At 48.8% G+C, this 19085-nt stretch overlaps 1 protein-coding gene across 3 annotated transcripts in view; it reads left to right on the forward strand.

Moving 5' to 3' along the window:
* CTNNBIP1 (catenin beta interacting protein 1) overlaps positions 1-19085 on the forward strand; it is a 66352-nt gene that overhangs the window by 2449 nt on the left and 44818 nt on the right. Inside the window, exon 1 of one of the 3 annotated variants that reach the window (XM_033228448.1) lies at positions 18738-18929. The exons of 1 other annotated variant lie outside the window; for it this stretch is intronic. The gene's annotated coding sequence lies outside the window, so the exon portion shown is untranslated. Of the gene's footprint in view, positions 1-18737; positions 18930-19085 lie in introns of those variants that run through there. One more of the 3 variants, XM_033228447.1, reaches the window with a different exon arrangement.

Below are 19085 nucleotides of genomic sequence, written 5' to 3' on the forward strand. Positions count from 1 at the left end.
TTAAATGGGAACATTACTGCTTCTGTTGGAAGATGTTGCACCAAGAAATTGGGCCTGTTCTCATGGTAGGTGGGAGAAAGATTCACTGGCCACAAACGAGCTATTAACCAGAATGAGGCTGGGTGCAGTGGCTCACCCCTGTAATGCCAGCATTTTGGGAGGCCAAGGCGGGCGGACCACCTGAGGTCAGGAGCTCGAGACCAGGAGCAACATGGTGAAAACTCATCTCTACTAAAAATACAAAAATTAGCCGGGCATGATGGTGGGTGCCTGTAATCTGAGCTACTTGGGAGGCTGAGGTTGGAGAATCACTTGAACCCGGGAGCTGGAGGTTGCAGTGAGCCAAGATTGCGCCACTGCACTCCAGTCTAGGTGACAGAGGAAGATTCCGTCTAAAAACAAAAAACAAATCCCCCCCAAAAAAGAATAAAACTTGATCTCCATGCTCTTCCAAATCTGTGCTGTCAGAACATGTCAGAATGAGAGGACCGTGGGGGTTACACAGGCCAGCTCCTTCTTTTGTGGTTAAGCATCTGTGGCCCCTAGAAGCTGGCTCTTTTGAAGTCCTATAGCAGTTTATGCATTAGCTTATGATGTCTGGCAGTTTCTTTTTTTTTTTTTTTTTTTTTTTTGAGACGGAGTCTCGCGCTGTCACCCAGGCTGGAGTGCTGTGGCCGGATCTCAGCTCACTGCAAGCTCCGCCTCCCGGGTTCACGCCATTCTCCTGCCTCAGCCTCCCGAGTAGCTGGGACTACAGGCGCTGCCACCTCGCCCGGCTAGTTTTTTGTAGTTTTTAGTAGAGACGGGGTTTCACCGTGTTAGTCAGGATGGTCTCGATCTCCTGACCTCGTGATCCGCCCGTCTCGGCCTCCCAAAGTGCTAGGATTACAGGCTTGAGCCACCGCGCCCGGCCTATGTCTGGCAGTTTCTACCCCCTCTTTCAGGTCCATGTGTACATGTGTGACTCTAAGCTTTCTGAGGTCAGATCTCTACTGGGTTTGTCTTTGCATCGTCCACGGTGTCTGAATCAGTACCCTGCACACAATGTAAACTCTTCAAATATTGGTTGACTTGCCTGGGTATCTCATGGCACCAAGACTCCTGCCCCTGCCCCGTCTTTTCATCAGACCGTGCTTCCTGTAGACTCCTCATCTGGGGTGCAATATAGTGTAAACCCAGCAGTCTCTTGTTCACAGGGCTCACATGACAGGGCAGCCCTTCCTTGATGGATCTGCTCTCTCCATGCCTGCCTGTGGGGAACAGCTGCTGCGGTGCTGACCAAGTAGTCACTTGACACTTAGCAAATATGAAGTATAGCTCTTTTTTTTTTTTTTTTTTGAGACGGAGTTTTGCTCTTGTTGCCCAGGCTGGAGCACAATAGCACAATCTTGGCTCACTGCAACCCTCCACCTCCTGGGTTCAAACGATTCTCCTGCCTCAGCCTCCCAAGTAACTGGGATTACAGGCGTGTGTCACCACATCTGGCTAATTTTTGTATTTTTAGTAGAGATGGGGTTTCACCATATTGGTCAGGCTGATCTTGAACTCCTGACCTCAGGTGATCCACCCACCTCGGCCTCCTAAAGTGCTGGGATTAGAGGCGTGAGCCACCGTGCCCGGCTGAAGTGTAGCTCTTTTTTTTTTTTTTTTTTTGAGACAGTCTCGCTCTGTCGCCCAGGCTAGAGTGCAGTGGCCGGATCTCAGCTCACTGCAAGCTCCGCCTCTCCAGTTTACGCCATTCTCTTGCCTCAGCCTCCCGAGTAGCTGGGACTACAGGCACCCGCCACCTCGCCCAGCTAGTTTTTTGTATTTTTTTTTTAGTAGAGATGGGGTTTCACCGTGTTAGCCAGGATGGTCTCGATCTCCTGACCTCCTGATCCGCCCGTCTCGGCCTCCCAAAGTGCTGGGATTACAGGCTTGAGCCACCGTGCCGGGCCTGAAGTGTAGCTCTTAATTAGACCGTGGACTTTGTACTAAGACCATCAGGTTTGGATCTTGGGTCTGCTATCAGGAGCTGCATGATCTTCAGCAGGTAACTTAATCTCTCTGTGTCTCAGTTTCCCCATATGTACAATAGTAATACTTTCCTTATGGAGTTGTTGGGAGGATTAAATTAAGTAATACCTGGTAGATATTCAGAAGACCACCTAGCACTTGGTATATGCTAAATTGAAGTAACTATTATTTCGCCTTTGTCTGCTTCTTACCTCCCACCAGCATTTAAGCTCTTTGAGAGCAGAGATTTTTTGTCTCTTTTTGTCTACTCTTATAATCTGGTACCTAAACTTTGTAGTACTCTGAAAATACTTGTTGAATTGAATGACTTATTGAGCAGCTATGTCCTAGGCACTGTTGCGGATGCTGCGGACATAGCCAAGAACAAGATCTTTAAGATGCGTGCTCTTATGAAGTTTATCTTCTAGTGGGAGAGACAGATAGTAAACAAATAAACCAGTCAACAAAAGAATGTAGGGTGGTGAAAGAGATACGGGGGAAAATAAAACAGAAGATGGAAAGTGGCTGGGATGAGGGTTAGGGTCATAACTTTAGCTCTGAGAAGGTGGCTTTTGGGAGCCATGGATGGTGATCCAGGGGGACAGCTTTGTGGTCAGAGAGGACTGCAAGAATGATCAACCCAGAGGGGCTGGGGTGTGGTTAGTGATGAATCTGCAGGGGCCACATTTGTGGCTGTGGCAAGGAGTTTGGATTTTACTCTTGAATTCTGAACAGTGGGAAGTCACTGAATAGGAACTTTTCCTGGGAGTCTAGGAGAATATTTGAGTTCACACTAAAAGACAGAATAGGACATTAGGAAGAGCAGCTGGGATAGGCTCTCCTTGTCCTGGGAGGCTTTTGGAGGCCAGCTAGAATATTGAGTTTCTTCCCATCAGGTTCCTCATTTCTCTGGCCTGGTCCCCTGAAGATGAGGGAAGCATCAGCTAGGTTGGTGATGCTCCTGGTTTGTGTGTCTGCGTGTCCTGCATTTTATTGAGCTTCCTTTTTTCCAAATCCCTAGGTCATCAGCAAACATTTCTTGAGTTGAATGAATGAGTGTTGCCAGTGCTTAGCAGCTCGTTGTCTACAGTGGAATGTCTGTGTTCTCTGCTCCTCTCTATGTGAGTTAAAGCTTCTTATCTTGGCAGTGACTCTTAAGTAGTCTTGGAGTTTTGCAGCCATTCTTCATAAATGCATCAGAGGCACACATACATATATATCACAGTTTCTTTGTTGGGAGTATACCAAGATTGACTGGACAGCTTTCCTACCCCCCCACCCCATCCCCACTTCTCTGCCAGTCCCTGCTATCACCAGGCCCCTCTATAGAGGGTTGGGCCAGACTGACACCTCTGACCATCTTCTGTTTGATTACTTGATCAGGAACACACAGTGGCACCTAGAAAGCATTGTCTGTCTTTCGTCTGGGTTGGGCGGAGTTGAGTAACTCCGCAGAGCACTGAGAGAAATGGCATTTCAAACCCAGGGACTCCACTCACCAGGAATCCAGAGTGGGCCTCTTTAGACTGGGTGCCATTGGCCAGCTTTTCAGATCCCTTTTTGGTCCTCCCATCATCAGTTATTGTCCACGATGCCACTTGCTCTGCTAACCTTGAGAGACCAACGTGAGTTAGTGGGAATCAAATAGGACGCTTGTGTTGCAGGTCACTTTCAGAGTCCTGGGGCATTTTATTGGCAGAATCTGAAATGCCTGCTAGTCATATGTCATTTGCAGCCTTGTAAAAACTAAACACGGAGTGGGTGCAAGTTTTTTCTCATGTAGCTAGTTTTCTTTTTTTTTTTTTTTGAGGCGGAGTCTCGCTCTGTCGCCCGGACTGGAGTGCAGTGGCCAGATCTCAGCTCACTGCAAGCTCCGCCTCCCGGGTTTCCGCCATTCTCCTGCCTCAGCCTCCCGAGTAGCTGGGACTACAGGCGCCCGCCACCTCGCCCGGCTAGTTTTTGTATTTTTAGTAGAGACGGGGTTTCACCGTATTAGCCAGGATGGTCTCGATCTCCCGACCTCGTGATCCGCCCGTCTCGGCCTCCCAAAGTGCTGGGATTACAGGCTTGAGCCACCGCGCCCGGCCTAGTTTTCTTATTATGAGAGCGATATGTGCTCGTTTAGAAAATGAGAAAGTGAATGATAGGGGCATTTTACACACACTGCCTCATTTCATCCTCATGGTTTCTGAGATACATACCATTATTACCATTTTGTATGTTAAGAAGCTGAGGCCTCGAAATGTTAAGTAAAGTGTTTGAGGTCGAGCTAGTTGGGAACAGAATCAGATTCAAACCAGGCAGTGTGACTCCCAAGCAGCTCTCTGAGCACCGTGTCATATACTGATTCTCAGCAGAAACCATAGAGAAGAAAGAAAAGTCTCCCTTAAGCCCAACGTAGGTGACATTCTTAGGGTAGTCAGAGTTAACTTGCGGGCTGCTCCAAAGGGTTTGAATCCTGGGCCCTTTCCCTGTCTTGTGTGACCCTGGGCAAGCTAATTAACTTCCCTTTGCTTTACTTTCCCTGACTGTAAATGGGAATAATGATACTTGTACCTTCGTAGTTCCCAGGGGCATGATGGCGTTTGAGCCAAAGTGCTTTTGAACTTCTTTCATGAAAGGGAACTGAGCACCAACTACTGTTATACTCAGTTATTAAAGACCTATCACGCTCTGGTCCTCCATGAAGCCTTGTTAAAAAGGGAAAGATAACAGTCCCCAGAGGGAAGGGTGTCCCTCTGTGGGGAATGGCTGGACAAAAACATTGTTCTCCCCTTTTGAAGTTTCTGAAGGATTGAGGGTCATACCTATGGCTTCATTTTTCATGGCTGTGTTGTAGTGTGTGAGCTCCTGTAAACAGGGATGTGTTCTGTGCATCGTAACATGATTGAGGACCCCTGATGGCAGGGCCAAGAGGGGATTAAAAGACGTGGTTTCTAATCTTGGTTCTGATGTGTTTTTATAAGCCAGGAGCACAGAGACACCAAGGTGGTTGTCTTCCATTACTCCTCTCTTCCTCTCCTCCTTCCTTCCTTCTAATGACCCATTGATTCAATTAATAAATATTTATTGAGGCTTTATTACAATCTGGACACCATCATAGGTACTAGGAATATTGTGGTAAGCAGGATAAAAATAGTTCTTCCCCGGCCGGGTGTGGTGGCTCACGCCTGTAATCCCAGCACTTTGGGAGGCCACGGCAGGTGGATCATGAGGTCAGGAGATTGAGACCATCCTGGCTAACACGGTGAAACCCCGTCTCTACTGAAAATACAAAAAATTGGCTGGGCGCGATGGCTCACGCCTGTAATCCCAACACTTCGGGAGGCCGAGGCGGGGGTATCACGAGGTCAGGAGATCGAGACCACGGTGAAACCCCGTCTCTACTAAAAATACAAAAATTAGCCGGGAGCCGTGGCGGGCGCCTGTAGTCCCAGCTACTGGGGAGGCTGAGACAGGAGAATGGAGTGAACACAGAAGGTGGAGCTTGCAGTGAGCCGAGATTGTGCCACTGCACTCCAGCCTGGGCGACAGAGCAAGACTCCATCTCAAAAAAAAAAAAAAAAATTAGCCTGGCATGGTGGCGGGCACCTGTAGTCCCAGCTACTTGGGAAGCTGAGGCAGGAGAATTGCTTGAACGCGGGAGGTGGAGGTTGCAGTGAGCTGAGATTGCACCACTGCACTCCAGCCTGGGCGATAGAGTGAGACTCTGTCTCAAAAAAAAAAAAAAAAAAAAGTTTTTCCCCATACCAGGCTCTTAGTGTAGGACCACGAGGCTTGTTATATAGTTGGGATCATGTGAATGAAGAAAGAATGATTTGATGAGAGTGCTTTGAACTCTTAGGAGAGAGTCAGGACATGATCTCCAGATGCACATGCCAGCCGCAGTGGCTACGTGCTCTGAGTGGACATTAAGGTCGGGGGCTGGGTTGGCTTTCCAGAAGAGCAAGGGAAGAGTTAAACGATTAGAGCCCTTCCGTGTCCCGTAACAGAAGCTGTACTTGGTATGGACATCTTGAGAAACAGTGCACACCTTGGGAGCCATGGTTCACAAGAACTCCTTTCCCACTTAAAGCCTTAACCCTTTGTTACTGGAGTTTAAGTCAGGGAGAAATGCTCATATTGAGGATTTCTTTTCAAAGTTGTTGCTTGGGGCTGTGGATTTTGAAGCTCTGCCACTAACATGGTGCGCTTCTTATGTAACGGCCGCCAGACCTTGTCTCTGCAGAGTTCTCTTCCTGCCCGACACATCTCTCCCTGCCAACTTTGGAAAGCAGGCATATGGTGGCTGGCGGGCTCTTCACAGTACTCATAGGGTTCCTGGAGGAACTGATGCACATGGACACCTATGTCTCCTACCCCATTTTGGGTCAATATATGCAGATTAGAGTGGGGGCAGGGTTCTTTCTTCCCCAAGCACCAGGCCTTCAACTCTCTTCAAAGACCAGGGTCAGGGAGGTCTAGCAAGCAGTTCATGTGAAAGCACACAGTGTTCCTCTCGCCCTCCAGCCAGGGCTGGGTGGAGAGGGCATAGGGCTGGCAGAGGCAGCTACCCACATTTGAAGTGAGAGGAGGGTGCCAGGACAGCGAGGCATATCTTTGTGCGATGTTATTTTCACCAGCCCTTGTCATGTCACTGTACATAGCACTCCTGGTGCTAAACAGCTGCCCTGTCAAGCTGAGGGGCGGGGCAGCAGCATCCAGCATCTGATTAGGAGGGCAAGGCCTGCACAGCGAGGAGGCCAGGTCACTCAGTGCACCTGGACATCTTCAAGTGTGATTGGAGCCTGCAGTGAGGCTGTTTCAGCTGGAAGATGGTGACCCACTTCCATATCCTCTCCCACGTGGAGAGCTGGGGAGGAGGCTTTGAGAGCCAGCTCCAATTAAGGTGTTTTTTCCGGCCTGAGTAGCGCCCAAGTGTCCAGCCCACATGTTTTCTGCTGCTGGAATCCCGTAGTCAATGTCCTTGACCTGAACTGAATAACCACCCCAGGGCAGATGAAGTTGCCACCCCTGAAGTCCTAGATTCTCCCAGCAAAAGGCTTCCTGCAAAGATTAGGGTCCCTTGTGGATCAAACACCTCACATAATGTGGGTCCCACCCCGTTCTTCCTGATCCATCACGAGGCAAACCTTGGACCAGTTTCCAAGGAGATGCTTAGCCTTGACCTCCCTGTCCAGACAGGCCTCACAGCCACCTGCTTCAGGCAGCTGTAGCTTCCCGGACACCCTTCCTGACCCTGACTTGCACCCTTGCCAAATATTCTAAATATCCTTTTGCTGCAGGAATATGAAATAAGACCTATTTCTGAACTTCTAGATTTCTTTTATTCTTTCCAGGTAGATGACATTTTAATGATTCTCTGTAATTTTACATTTCTTTTTTGTGTGTTGGGGAGGGAGCTGGGGTGTGATTTAAATACGTGAAGTTGTTAGTACTGGTAGCACTTAAGCTGATGAAGTGGTGGGTCTGAGCCCCTGAGTAATCCCATTTTACTTACCAAGAAGGGAGCAAAAGTACCTGCCAAGGTCAGCTCTGGCTAGGCCGTGTGAGCCTGTTCCTGAGCGTGTGCTCATACTCGGCTTCTGGACTGAGGCAGAGGGTCCTTCTCCCTCCCTGTGTGTTAATAACTGTTGGCACTGCCCACAGCCTCCAGGGGCACATAGCCTTCCTCTGGCCAATCACTGGAGTTGCAGGAGGATGAGGTGCTGGTGATTTTTTGGAAGATGTGGTGGGGCTTACAGGCAAGCAGGCTGGCCCCAGTTCTGCTTTCCTGCGCAGAGCAGTCTTCCAGAGCTTGTGGTGGGATGTAAGGGAGCTCGGGCAGCCAGAGCAGCGCAGAGACCTGGCTCCTTCCCTGCTCCTGAGGTCTGCTGCCACTGGCACAAGGGGTCATGTTTGCTCGTTTGCCTTGTGTTTGCTTTGGGTGCTGGCTTCCCACTCTCACTTCCTAATCTCCTCTAAAGAGGAGTGGCCTGTCAGGTCCATGAGTGGTGACAGTGGAGATTGAAGTGCTTAGCATTAGGCACCGCACTGCACTGGCAGGACCATTCAGATGAAGGGTGTTCTTTTATTCTCATCTGACCCCATTCCACTTCGTTTTAAAACATCATTCGCCCAGGCTGGAGTGTGGTGGCATGACCACGGCTCACTGCAGCCTCAATCTCCCAGGCTCAAGTGATCCTCCCATCTCAGCCTCCCAAGTCATTGGGACCACAGGCACGTGCCACGATGCTGCGCTAATTTTTTTTTTTTTTTTTTTTTTTGAGACGGAGTCTCGCTCTGCCGCCCAGGCTGGAGTGCTGTGGCCAGATCTTAGCTCACTGCAAGCTCCGCCTCCCGGGTTCACGCCATTCTCCTGCCTCAGCCTCCCGAGTAGCTGGGACTACAGGCGTCCGCCACCTCGCCCGGCTAATTTTTTTTGTATTTTTTAGTAGAGACGGGGTTTCACCGTGTTAGCCAGGATGGTCTCGATCTCCTGACCTCGTGATCCGCCCGTCTCGGCCTCCCAAAGTGCTGGGATTACAGGCTTGAGCCACCGCGCCCGGCCAAGCTGCGCTAATTTTTTGTATTTTTAGTAGAGGTGAGGTTTTACCTTGTTAGCCAGGATGGTCTCAATCTCCTGACCTTGTGATCTGCCTGCCTCGGCCTTCCAAAGTGCTGGGATTACAAGTGTGAGCTACAGTACCCGGCCTCCACCTCACTCATTTTAATGGCATTCTATTGATTTTTTTTTTTTTTTTTTCTTGAGACAGAGTCTTGTTGTCCGGGCTGGAGTGTAGTGGTGCAAGCTTGGCTCACTTCAGCCTCTGCCTCCTGGGTTCAATGGATTCTCCTGCCTCAGCCTCCCGAGTACCAGGGATTACAGGCACGCACCACCAGGCTCAGCTAATTTTTGCAGTTTTAGTAAAGGTGGGACTTCGCCATGTTGGCTAGGCTGGTCTCGAACCCCTGATCTCAGGTGATCCACCCGCCTCAGCCTCCCAAAGTTTTGGGATTACAGGCGTGAGCCGCCATGCCAGGCCTTTTTTTTTTTTTTTTTTTTGATGGAGTCTTGCTCTGTCACCAGGCTGGAGTTCAGTGGTGCGATCTCAGCTCACTGCAAACTCCGCCTCCCTGGTTCAGGTGATTCCCTTGCCTCAGCCTCCCAAGTGGCTGGGACTAGAGCCATGTGTCACCACGCCCGGCTAATTTTTTGTATTTTAGTAGAGACGGGATTTCACCATATTGGCCAAGATGGCCTTGATCTCCTGACCTTGTGACCCACCTGGCTTGGCCTCCCAAAGTGCTGGGATTACAGGCGTGAGCCACCGCACCTGGCATTTTTTTTGTTTTCTTTTTCTTTTTTTTTTTTTTTTTGAGACAGAGTCTTACTCTGTCGCCCAGGCTGGAGTGCATTGGCACCATCGCATCTCACTGCAGCCTCTGCCTCCCAGGTTCCAGCGGTTCTCCTGCCTCAGTCTCCTGGGTAGCTGGGATTACAGGTGCACCCCACCACGTCCGGTTAATTTTTGTATTTTTAGTAGGGATGGGGTTTCACCATGTTGGCCAGGCTGGTCTTGAACTCCTGACCTCAGGTGATCTGCACGCCTTGGCCTCCCAAAGTGCTGGGATTACAAGTGTGAGCCACTGTTCCCGGATTCATTTTATATTTTTTTTTTTTTTTTTTTTTTTTGTTGAGACGGAGTCTTGCTCTGTCGCCCAGGCTGGAGTGCAGTGGCCGGATCTCAGCTCACTGCAAGCTCCGCCTCCCGGGTTTACGCCATTCTCCTGCCTCAGCCACCCGAGTAGCTGGGACTACAGGCGCCCGCCACCTCGCCCGGCTAGTTTTTTGTATTTTTAGTAGAGACGGGGTTTCACTGTGTTCGCCAGGATGGTCTCGATCTCCTGACCTTGTGATCCGCCCGTCTCGGCCTCCCAAAGTGCTGGGATTACAGGCTTGAGCCACCGCGCCCGGCCCATTTTATATTTTTAAGGCTGCTTATGAACCATCTCTTATCAGCCTTCCATATCCTCAGGTTCCACATCTACGGATTAAACCAACTACAAAAATATTCAGGAAAAATTCTCACGAATCACCACTAAAGAACATACTCATGTAACCAAACACCAAAACCTATGGAAGTAAAAACATTTTTTTAAAATAATAAAAAATAAAATGAAATTAAATTTAAAAAATATTCAGGGAAAAACCAAAATATAACAATACAATAACAAATAATACAAATAAAAAACCAATATCGTGCTATTTACATAGTATTTATGTTTTATCAGGTACTATGAATAATCTGGAGATGATTTAAAGTATATGGCAGGATGTGCATAGGTTACGTACAAATACTGTGTCACTTTATATAAGGGACTAGAGCATCTGTGGATTTTGGTTTCTGTGTAGGGGTCCTGGAGCCTGTCCCCCATGGATACTAAGGGACAACTGTATATTGTTTCCCCATTTCTTTTTTAAGTTTGCAGTCTTTTTCTTATTGATTTACAGGTTTTTTTAATATATTAAGGACATTTGTCCTGTGGTTGTGATATGTGTTATATATATTTTTGCCAATTTGTTACCGTTCTTTTCTTTTCTTTCTTTTTTTTTTTTTTACTTTTTTGAGACAGAGTCTCACTCTGTTGCCAGGCTGGAGTGCAGTGGCACGATGTCAACTCACTGCAACCTCCAAATCCCGGGTTCCACAGATTCTTCTCCCTCAGCCTCCTGAGTAGCTGGGATTATAGGCATGTGCCACCACACCCAGATAATTTTTGTATTTTTAGTAGAGATGGGGTTTCACCATGTTGGCCAGGATGGTCTCGATCTCCTGACCTCGTGATACGCCCACCTTGGCCTCCCAAAGTGCTGGGATTACAGGCATGAGCCACTGTGCCCGGCCCACTGTTCTTCTAATTATATATTTTTTTCATGCAGAGTTTTTGATTTTTATTTAATCAGATTTTTAAATATGACTTCTAGGTTTCTTTTTAAATTTATATATTTATTTATTTATTTATTTATTTATTTCTGAGACAGAGTCTCACTGTGTTGCCCAGACCGGAGTGCAGTGGCGTGATCTCAGCTCACTGCAACCTCTGCCTTCCGGTTTCAAGTGATTCTCCTGCCTCAGCCTCCAGAGTAGCGCGTCACCATGCCCAGCTAATTTTCATAGATTTTTTTTTTTTTTTTGAGACGAAGTCTCACACTGTTGTCCATCCTAGAGTGCAGTGGCTTGATCTCAGCTCACTGCAAGCTCTGCCTCCCAGGTTCTCGCCATTCTCCTGCCTCAGCCTCCCGAGAAGCTGGGACTACAGGCGCCAGCCACCATGCCCGGCTTTTTTTTTTTTTTTTTGTATTTTTAGTAGAGACGGGGTTTCAGTGTGTTAGCCAGGATGGTCTTGATCTCCTGACCTTGTGATCCATCCACCTCGGCTTCCCAAAGTGTTGGGATTACAGGCGCGAGCCACCGCGCCAGGCCAATTTTCGTATTTTTTTTGTTTGAGACAGAGTCTCGCTCTGTCACCCAGGCTGGAGTACAGTGGCACGATCTCAGCTTACTGCAACCTCGGCCTCCTGGGTTCCAGTGATTCTTCTGCCTCAGCCCTCTGAGTAGCTGGGACTACAGGAACGTGCCACCACGCCTGGCTAACTTTTGTATTTTTAGTAGAAACGAGGTTTCACCATTTTGGCCAGGCTGGTCTCGAACTCCTGACCTTGTGATCTGCCCGCGTCGGTCTCCCAAAGTGCTGGAATTAAAGGCGTGAGCCGCCGCACCCGTACAATTTTTGTATTTTTTAGTAGAGATTGGGTTTCACCATGTTAGTCAGGCTGGTCTTGAACTCCTGACCTTGGGATCTGCCTGCCTTGGCCTCCCAAAGTCCTGGGATTACAGGCGTGAGCCACCGTGGCCGGCCTAATTTTTATATTTTTAGTAGAGATGGGGTTTCACCATGTTGGCCAGGCTGCTCTCGAACTCCTGACCTCAGGTGATCTATCCACCTTGGCATCTCAAAGTGCTGGGATTGCAGGCATGAGCCACTGCACCCGGCTGACTTCTAGGTTTCATTTCATATTTTCTTCTCCCACTGTTTTCTTTGCCTGTGTTTTCCTCTAATACATTCACTCCATGTTTCATACATTTAAAACTTTGATCCAAATCCAAGGTATCAAAACCAGCATCACCAGAATTGGAGCAAACTGGCATTATGCACTTCTAATGGAACACTGATACATCAGCTACATAATTTCTTGTGAAAGTGTTTAAGGAACAATTGGCCAAATCCAGATTGTGGAACATCCTAAAGACAAGGGTCCTGGACTCTAAAAAAATGTTAATACCCTGATAGAAAAGCTGCTAAACCATTCTAGATTAAGTAGGTTGAAGAGCATGGGAACCAAATGCAACTGAGATCCTTGATCCAGTCCTGGATTAAACACAAGTAAAGGCCAAATTGATGGGGAGGGGGAATTGGGGAAATTTGGATATGGGGTGAATATCAAAGATACTACTAGGTCAATATTAAATTCCTTGGGAAGGCTGGGTGTGGTGGCTCACACTTGTAATCCCAGCACTTTTGGAGGCAGAGGCAGGAGGATTGCTTGAGGCCACGAGTTCAAGACCAGCCTGGGCAACGTAGCAAGACTCATCTCTTAAAAAAGAAAACAAGGCCGGGCGCGGTGGCTCAAGCCTGTAATCCCAGCACTTTGGGAGGCCGAGACGGGCGGATCACGAGGTCAGGAGATCGAGACCATCCTGGCTAACACGGTGAAACCCCGTCTCTACTAAAAAATACAAAAAAACTAGCCGGGCGAGGTGGCGGGCGCCTGTAGTCCCAGCTACTCGGGAGGCTGAGGCAGGAGAATAGCGTGAACCCGTGAGGCGGAGCTTGCAGTGAGCTGAGATCCGGCCACTGCACTCCAGCCTGGGCGACAGAGCAAGACTCCGTCTCAAAAAAAAAAAAAAAAAAAAGAAAACAAGGCCAGGTGTAGTGGCTCACGCCTGTAATCCCAGCACTTTGGGAGGCCAAGGCGGGCGGATCACGAGGTGAGGAGTTCGAGACTAGCCTGGCCAACATGGTGAAATCCTGTCTCTACTAAAAATACAAAAAATTAGCTGGGCATTCTGGCGCACACCTGTAGTCCCAGCTACTCGAGAGACTGAGGCAGTGGAATTGCTTGAACCCGGGAGGCAGAGGTTGCAGTGAGCTGAGACCATGCCACTGCACTGTAGCCTGGCGACAGAGTGAGACTCCATTTCAAAAGAAAAAGAAAACAAAACAAAACTAGGCTGGGTGTCTCAAAAAAACGAAAGAAAAGAAAACAAAACTAGGCTGGGCGTGGTGGCTCACACCTGCACACCTGTAATCCCAGCACTTTGGGAGACTGAGGTGGGCAGATCACTTGAGGTCAGGAGTTCAAAACCAGCCTGCCCAACATGGCACAACCCCATCTCTACTGAAATACAAAAATTAGCTGGGCATGGTGGTGGGTGCCTGTAATCCCAGCTACTTGGGAGGCTGAGGCGGGAGAATTGCTGGAACCCAGGAGGCGGAGGTTGCAGTGAGCTGCAGTTGTGCCACTACACTCCAGCCTGGGTGACAGAGTAAGACTCTGTCTCAAAAACAAAACAGGTCCTGCGCCGTGGCTCACGCCTGTAATCCCAGTACTTTGGGAGGCTGAGGCGGGCGTATCACGAGGTCGGGAGATCAAGACCATCCTGGCTAACCCAGTGAAACCCCGTCTCTACTGAAAATACCAAAAATTAGCCAGGCATGGTGGCGGGCGCCTGTAGTCCCAGCTACTCGGGATGCTGAGGCAGGAGAATGGGGTGAACCTGGGAGGCGGAGCTTGCCGTGAGCCGAGATTGCGCCACTGCACTCCAGCCTGGGGGACACAGCGAGACTCCGTCTCAAAAAAAAAAAATAGCCAGGCATGGTGGTGCACACCTGTGATCCTAGCTAGTCAGGAGGCTGAGGCAGGAAAATCTCTTGAACCCGAGAGGGAGAGATTGCAGTGAGCTGAGATTGGGCCGCTGCACTTCAGCCTGGGTGACAGAGTGAGACTCTGTTTCAAACAAACAGAAAGCAAAACTAGCCTGGGCAACATGGTGAAACCCCATTTCTACAAAAAGTATAAAAATTAGCTGGGCATGGTGGTGCATGCCTGTAGGCCTAGCTACTTTGGAGGCTGAGGTGGGAGCATCGCTTAAGCCTGGGAGGTGGAAGTTGCAGTGAGCTGAGATTGTGCCACTACACTCCAGCCTGCATGACAGGGTGAGACCCTGTCTCAAAAGAAAAGAAAAGAAAAAAGAAATAGCCAGGTGTGGTTGTGTACACCTGTAATCCCAGCTACTCAGGAGGCTGAGAGGGGAGGATCACTTGAGCCCTGGATGTTGAGGCTGCAGTGAGCTGCAGTCGTGCCACTGCACTCCACCCTGTGCCACAGAGCGAGACACTGTTTCAAAAAACAAAACCAAACAAACAAAAATTCCTTGGGGTGATAATGGTATTGTGGTTATGTAGGAGAATGGCCTCAGGAGATCTGTGCGGAGGCATTAGCCAGGTATCATGATCTCTGCAGTTGACTTTGAGATGGTTCAGGAAAAGCAGCAGTGTTTGTACATTGACACATACCCACAGCACAGAGGCATAAGACATCTATAGCAAAATGTGAACAGTGGGACTCCAGGGGCAAGGTATGTGGATGTTCTTGTACTATTCTTTTAGCTCTTCCGTGGCTTTGGAATTTTTCAAAAGAAAAAGGTGAGGAGGGAAAAAAAAAAAACCCAACTTTGTTCCATCTGGAATTGATTTTGATTGCAGGTCCTTTGGTTGCCCTGGCCCTCCTGGGTTATTGTCCTGGATTTCTGGTTTCTTTGTCCTTTTACAGCATGTACAATAGTCAGTTTCCCTCTCTCTTAGGAAGTTTTTTTTTGGGTGAGTTATTCTTTTTTTGGATTTTGAAGTTTTTGTGATTAGTATCTTTCTGGCAGACCTCAATGACTTTTCTAGAAGCAGGTAAGACCTAGCATGCTTTGTCCTGTGCGTTGATGCCTTTTTTGGTTTTGTTTTTGTTTTTTAACATTGCATTATGTGCTTTAAGGAAATTTGCAAGGAAGTTTTGTTCTCTGGGACTTAAACAATGGCTTAATCCTCAGAAATCATCTTAATCATCAAGCTAATGTGTCATGTAATTAACCCTCTTCCAGTGACCCTTGAGATAAGCTTTTTCCTCTCAACGGAGAGTTTTTGCTGGAAGGCAGGTCCTGCTTACATTCTTTGGATATGGGCTTGTAAAGACTGCTGGGTTTCATTTTGTAAAATGTGACAGTCTTGGGTGAGTCGTTGGCCTGGAAAAACTGGAGTCTTTTTGCCAGGGGAGCTCTTAACAGACCAGTTTTGCCAGAAGCTTCTGCTTCCTTTCTGTGGTTTGGTGACTAACAGTTTTGTGGCTTTGGGAAAGGGGATGTCATTCATTACAAATGGGTGATGGTGGTTCATCTCCTGAGCTAGTTTGCCAGGGTGTGCCCAGATCTGGGTGTTCATGCCTGCACCCATTGTGACTGGGGACAGTTTCTTGGAGACTTTACACTGGCCATCCCTGTGGCCACTCTCCTGAGCTTGCCTGTGGTGGCTTTAACCTTGAACGAAACCCTCCAGGGTTTGTGGGTGGATTCCTATTGTCAGGTGCTGTATTTTCCCCTCTTCTGGGGCAAGTGCTCTTTTCTGATCTTCCTTCCCATCAGCTCCAGCTGCCACTATCCTTGCCTTCAGACTGGACAAGGCCTTGTGACCCATCGGGAGTTTTTGTCCTGACACCATTTCCCCCAGTAAGTTAATGGGATAAGCACACGGGAGATTCTGAAGGGGTCTTTGTTTAAAGCATTGTTGATTTTGCTTATTAGCTTGTTAAACATTTAGAGAGGAAGGAAACTGAGTCCTCAACAGCCTCTTAGGGGGAGGTTTCCTCCTTCCTTGGATTATGTTTTGTTCCGGGGTAGCTGGAGGGGGAAGGATCAGGAAGGTCACCTCCTGCTTAGTAGAGCAGAAGCAATCACCCGAACAAGCAGGCAGTGTGGCTCATGTGATGCATGGAGCCAGGAACCATGGCCTCTGTAGCACAGATGGGTGTATTTGCGAAGTAAACAGATACACCTATATCTTTATGCAAATTAACACATACCTTTATGCTGACAGCCTGTTGGAAAGAGGCAGTGGCCTTAAAACTTCTTTTCTTTTTTTTTTTTTTGGAGACAGGGTCTCCCCCGTTGCCCAGGCTGGGGTGCAGTGGTGTGATCATAGCTCACTGTAACCTCAGACTCCTGGGCTCATGGGATTCTCCCACCTCAGCCTCCCAAGTAACTGGGCCTACAGGTGCACACCACTGCACCCAGCTAATCTTTTTTTTTTTTTTTTTGAGACAGAGTCTCATTCTGTCCCCCAGGCTAGAGTGCAGTGGCGCAATCTCGGCTCACTGCAAGCTCCGCCTCCCGGGTTCACACCATTCTCCTGCCTCAGCCTCCCGGGTATCTGGGACCACAGGCGCCTGCCACCATGCCCAGCTAATTTTTTGTATTTTTGGTAGAGATGGGGTTTCATTGTGTTAGCCAGGATGGTCTGGATCTCCTGACCTCATGATCTGCCCGCCTCAGCCTCCCAAAGTGCTGGGATTACCGGTGTGAGCCACCACGCCTGGCCTGCACCCAGCTAATCTTTTAAATATTTTTTGTAGAGGACAGGCATAGTGGCTCACGTCTACAATCTCAGCACTTTGGGAGGCTGAGGTGGGCAGATCACATGAGGTCAGCAGTTTGAGACCAGCCTGGCCAACATGGCAAAACCCTGTCTCTACTAAAAATACAAAATAAAATTAGCCGGGCATGGTGGCATGCGCCTGTAGTCCCAACTACTTAGGCTGAGGCAGAAGAATCGCTTGAGCCCGGAAGGCAGAGGTTGCAGTGAGCCGAGATTGTGCCACTGCACTCCAGCCTGGGTGACAGAGGGAAAGAGCGAGACCCCATCTCCAAAAAAAAAAAAAAAAAAAATTTAAAGAGATGGGGTCTTGCTATATTGCCCAGGCTGGTTTTGAAGTCCAGGACTCAAGCAATTCTCCTACCTCAGTCTCCCAAAGTGCTGAGATTACAGGCGTTTGCCACTGTGCCCAGCAAAACTTATTTTCCTAAGAGTTTGATTGGGAGGAGTTTCCCCCAGGAGGCTGCATCTGGGGTCTCTCAGCCAGGTCCCGAGGATGGCCATCCCCAGAGCCGGGTGATGAGGAGGGGGCTGCTTCTGGGGGCACAGTCCTACAAGCCACCCAATGGATTTAATGACCTAATCCTCACCACAGGAAGCTGGAGGGTTTCCCAGCCCTGGGATTCTGAGGGGATGCAGTGAACTCAGTTCAGGAAGCTTGTTTATTTGAACCAATTATAGAGGCTTTAATGAGGGAAAGCTATGGAAGGAATGGGGAAAGGGGAGAAGAGCTGGAGAGAGAGGTGACTGTTGAGAAGGTCTGGGTGACCCTCGGGCACTGGGAGGGCCGGGCCATGCCCAGACCTGTCTCTGAGGATGAGGCTTGTCCTTGTGGGAATGGGGTGGCGTGAACATGCCAGTGTGGTTCAGAGTGAAGGGACCTTATGTACCTTGTGGCGAAACGTGAGTGCCCGCCCCCCTACCAAAAATAGCACTGTATCAAATCAAATGTCCCAATGTAATTAAAATTTTAAGCTGTGACCATGCAAAGAGCTGGCATAGCTTTTTTTTTTTTTTAGATGGAGTCTCGCTCTGTCTCCCAGGCTGGAGTACAGTGGCACAATCTCGGCTCACTGCAAGCTCTGCCTCCTGGGTTCACACCATTCTCCTGCCTCAGCCTCCCGAGTAGCTGGGACTACAGGCGCCTGCCAGCACGCCCAGCTAATTTTTTTTTGTATTTTTAGTAGAGACGGAGTTTCACCGTGTTAGCCAAGATGGTCTCAATCTCCTGACCTTGTGATCTGCCCTCCTTGGCCTCCCAGAGTGTTGGGATTACAGATGTGAACCACCACACCCGGCTGAGCTGCCATAGCTTTTGACAGTGGGGTTGAGGGAGCTTCCATAGGTCGAAATTTCCAATCTGATTGTGCTCTCTGGAGGTGACCCATGCTCTCCAGAACCTCTGGGCCAGGCTCCATCCCTAGAATTACCAGGTCTAGAAGTGGTCCCTTTCCCTCTCCTCTAAGTCTCTAAGAAGACTGACAGAAATGCAAATTAATTTGCCCTTTAGGGACTTCATCAGCTTGCTGGGGACCTCTCTGGTGTCCCAGGAGAGAAAAAGGGTTCCTCTACCTCCAGTTTACACAGATGATCTTTTGATGCCTTTGCTCAGGAAGCTTTCTGTCAGGTGCACAGCCCTTGGGGAAGGTCAGTCAGGCCTGGGAGACCTCATACCCAGGAGTGAGGGGGTGCTTGTACCCACTCAAGAGCTAGGATTCTAGCCCTTCTATCGGCTTATAAATAGACAAAGACTCTGGATTCTGCATTAGTAACCCCTCTGGAACCTGCCAGAGGCTGGAGGTCATGAGTCAGACTGAATTAAAGGAAGATCCGTGGCTGGATTTTGTAGGCGTGCTGGTTCCTGACTTCAGGTCTCAGGCTCTGACTTGGCTAGGTTCCAGAGCTCCAGCTGTTCTCTGGGAAGAAAAAAGAATCTCTTTTAAAATTAAGCTGAAAGATGCCTTTCTTTCCTTCTATCCTTGTTCCCCCACTGTGCAGAGAGAAAACCTCCACCAGCACGTCACCTTGGTTAGAACTATAGAGCTTGAGGTCATAGCCCAGGATCCTGAGTGTTCTGGGGCAGCCAAGAAAACTTCCTCAGGCTCCACTTGCCTTCCTGTTTGCATTGTTTTCAGCTGAATTACAAGAGGCTGTCAGAGCGAGCCTGCCAGGTACTCTTGCCTCTCTGTAAAAAGGTGGGTTTCACTCAGTTCAGGACTAGAGAAGACAGCGAGATCTGGGCCAGAATCACAAGGATAAATGTTTTGAACCAGAAGATGTAAACAGATGCCTTATGCCAATCCAGTTATAGGAACATGCAGGTTCCTCCAACTCCTTGGTGTGTTAGGATT

Source organism: Trachypithecus francoisi, unplaced genomic scaffold, assembly GCF_009764315.1.
Source record: "Trachypithecus francoisi isolate TF-2019V2 unplaced genomic scaffold, Tfra_2.0 Lachesis_group12, whole genome shotgun sequence".
NCBI lineage: Eukaryota > Metazoa > Chordata > Mammalia > Primates > Cercopithecidae > Trachypithecus > Trachypithecus francoisi.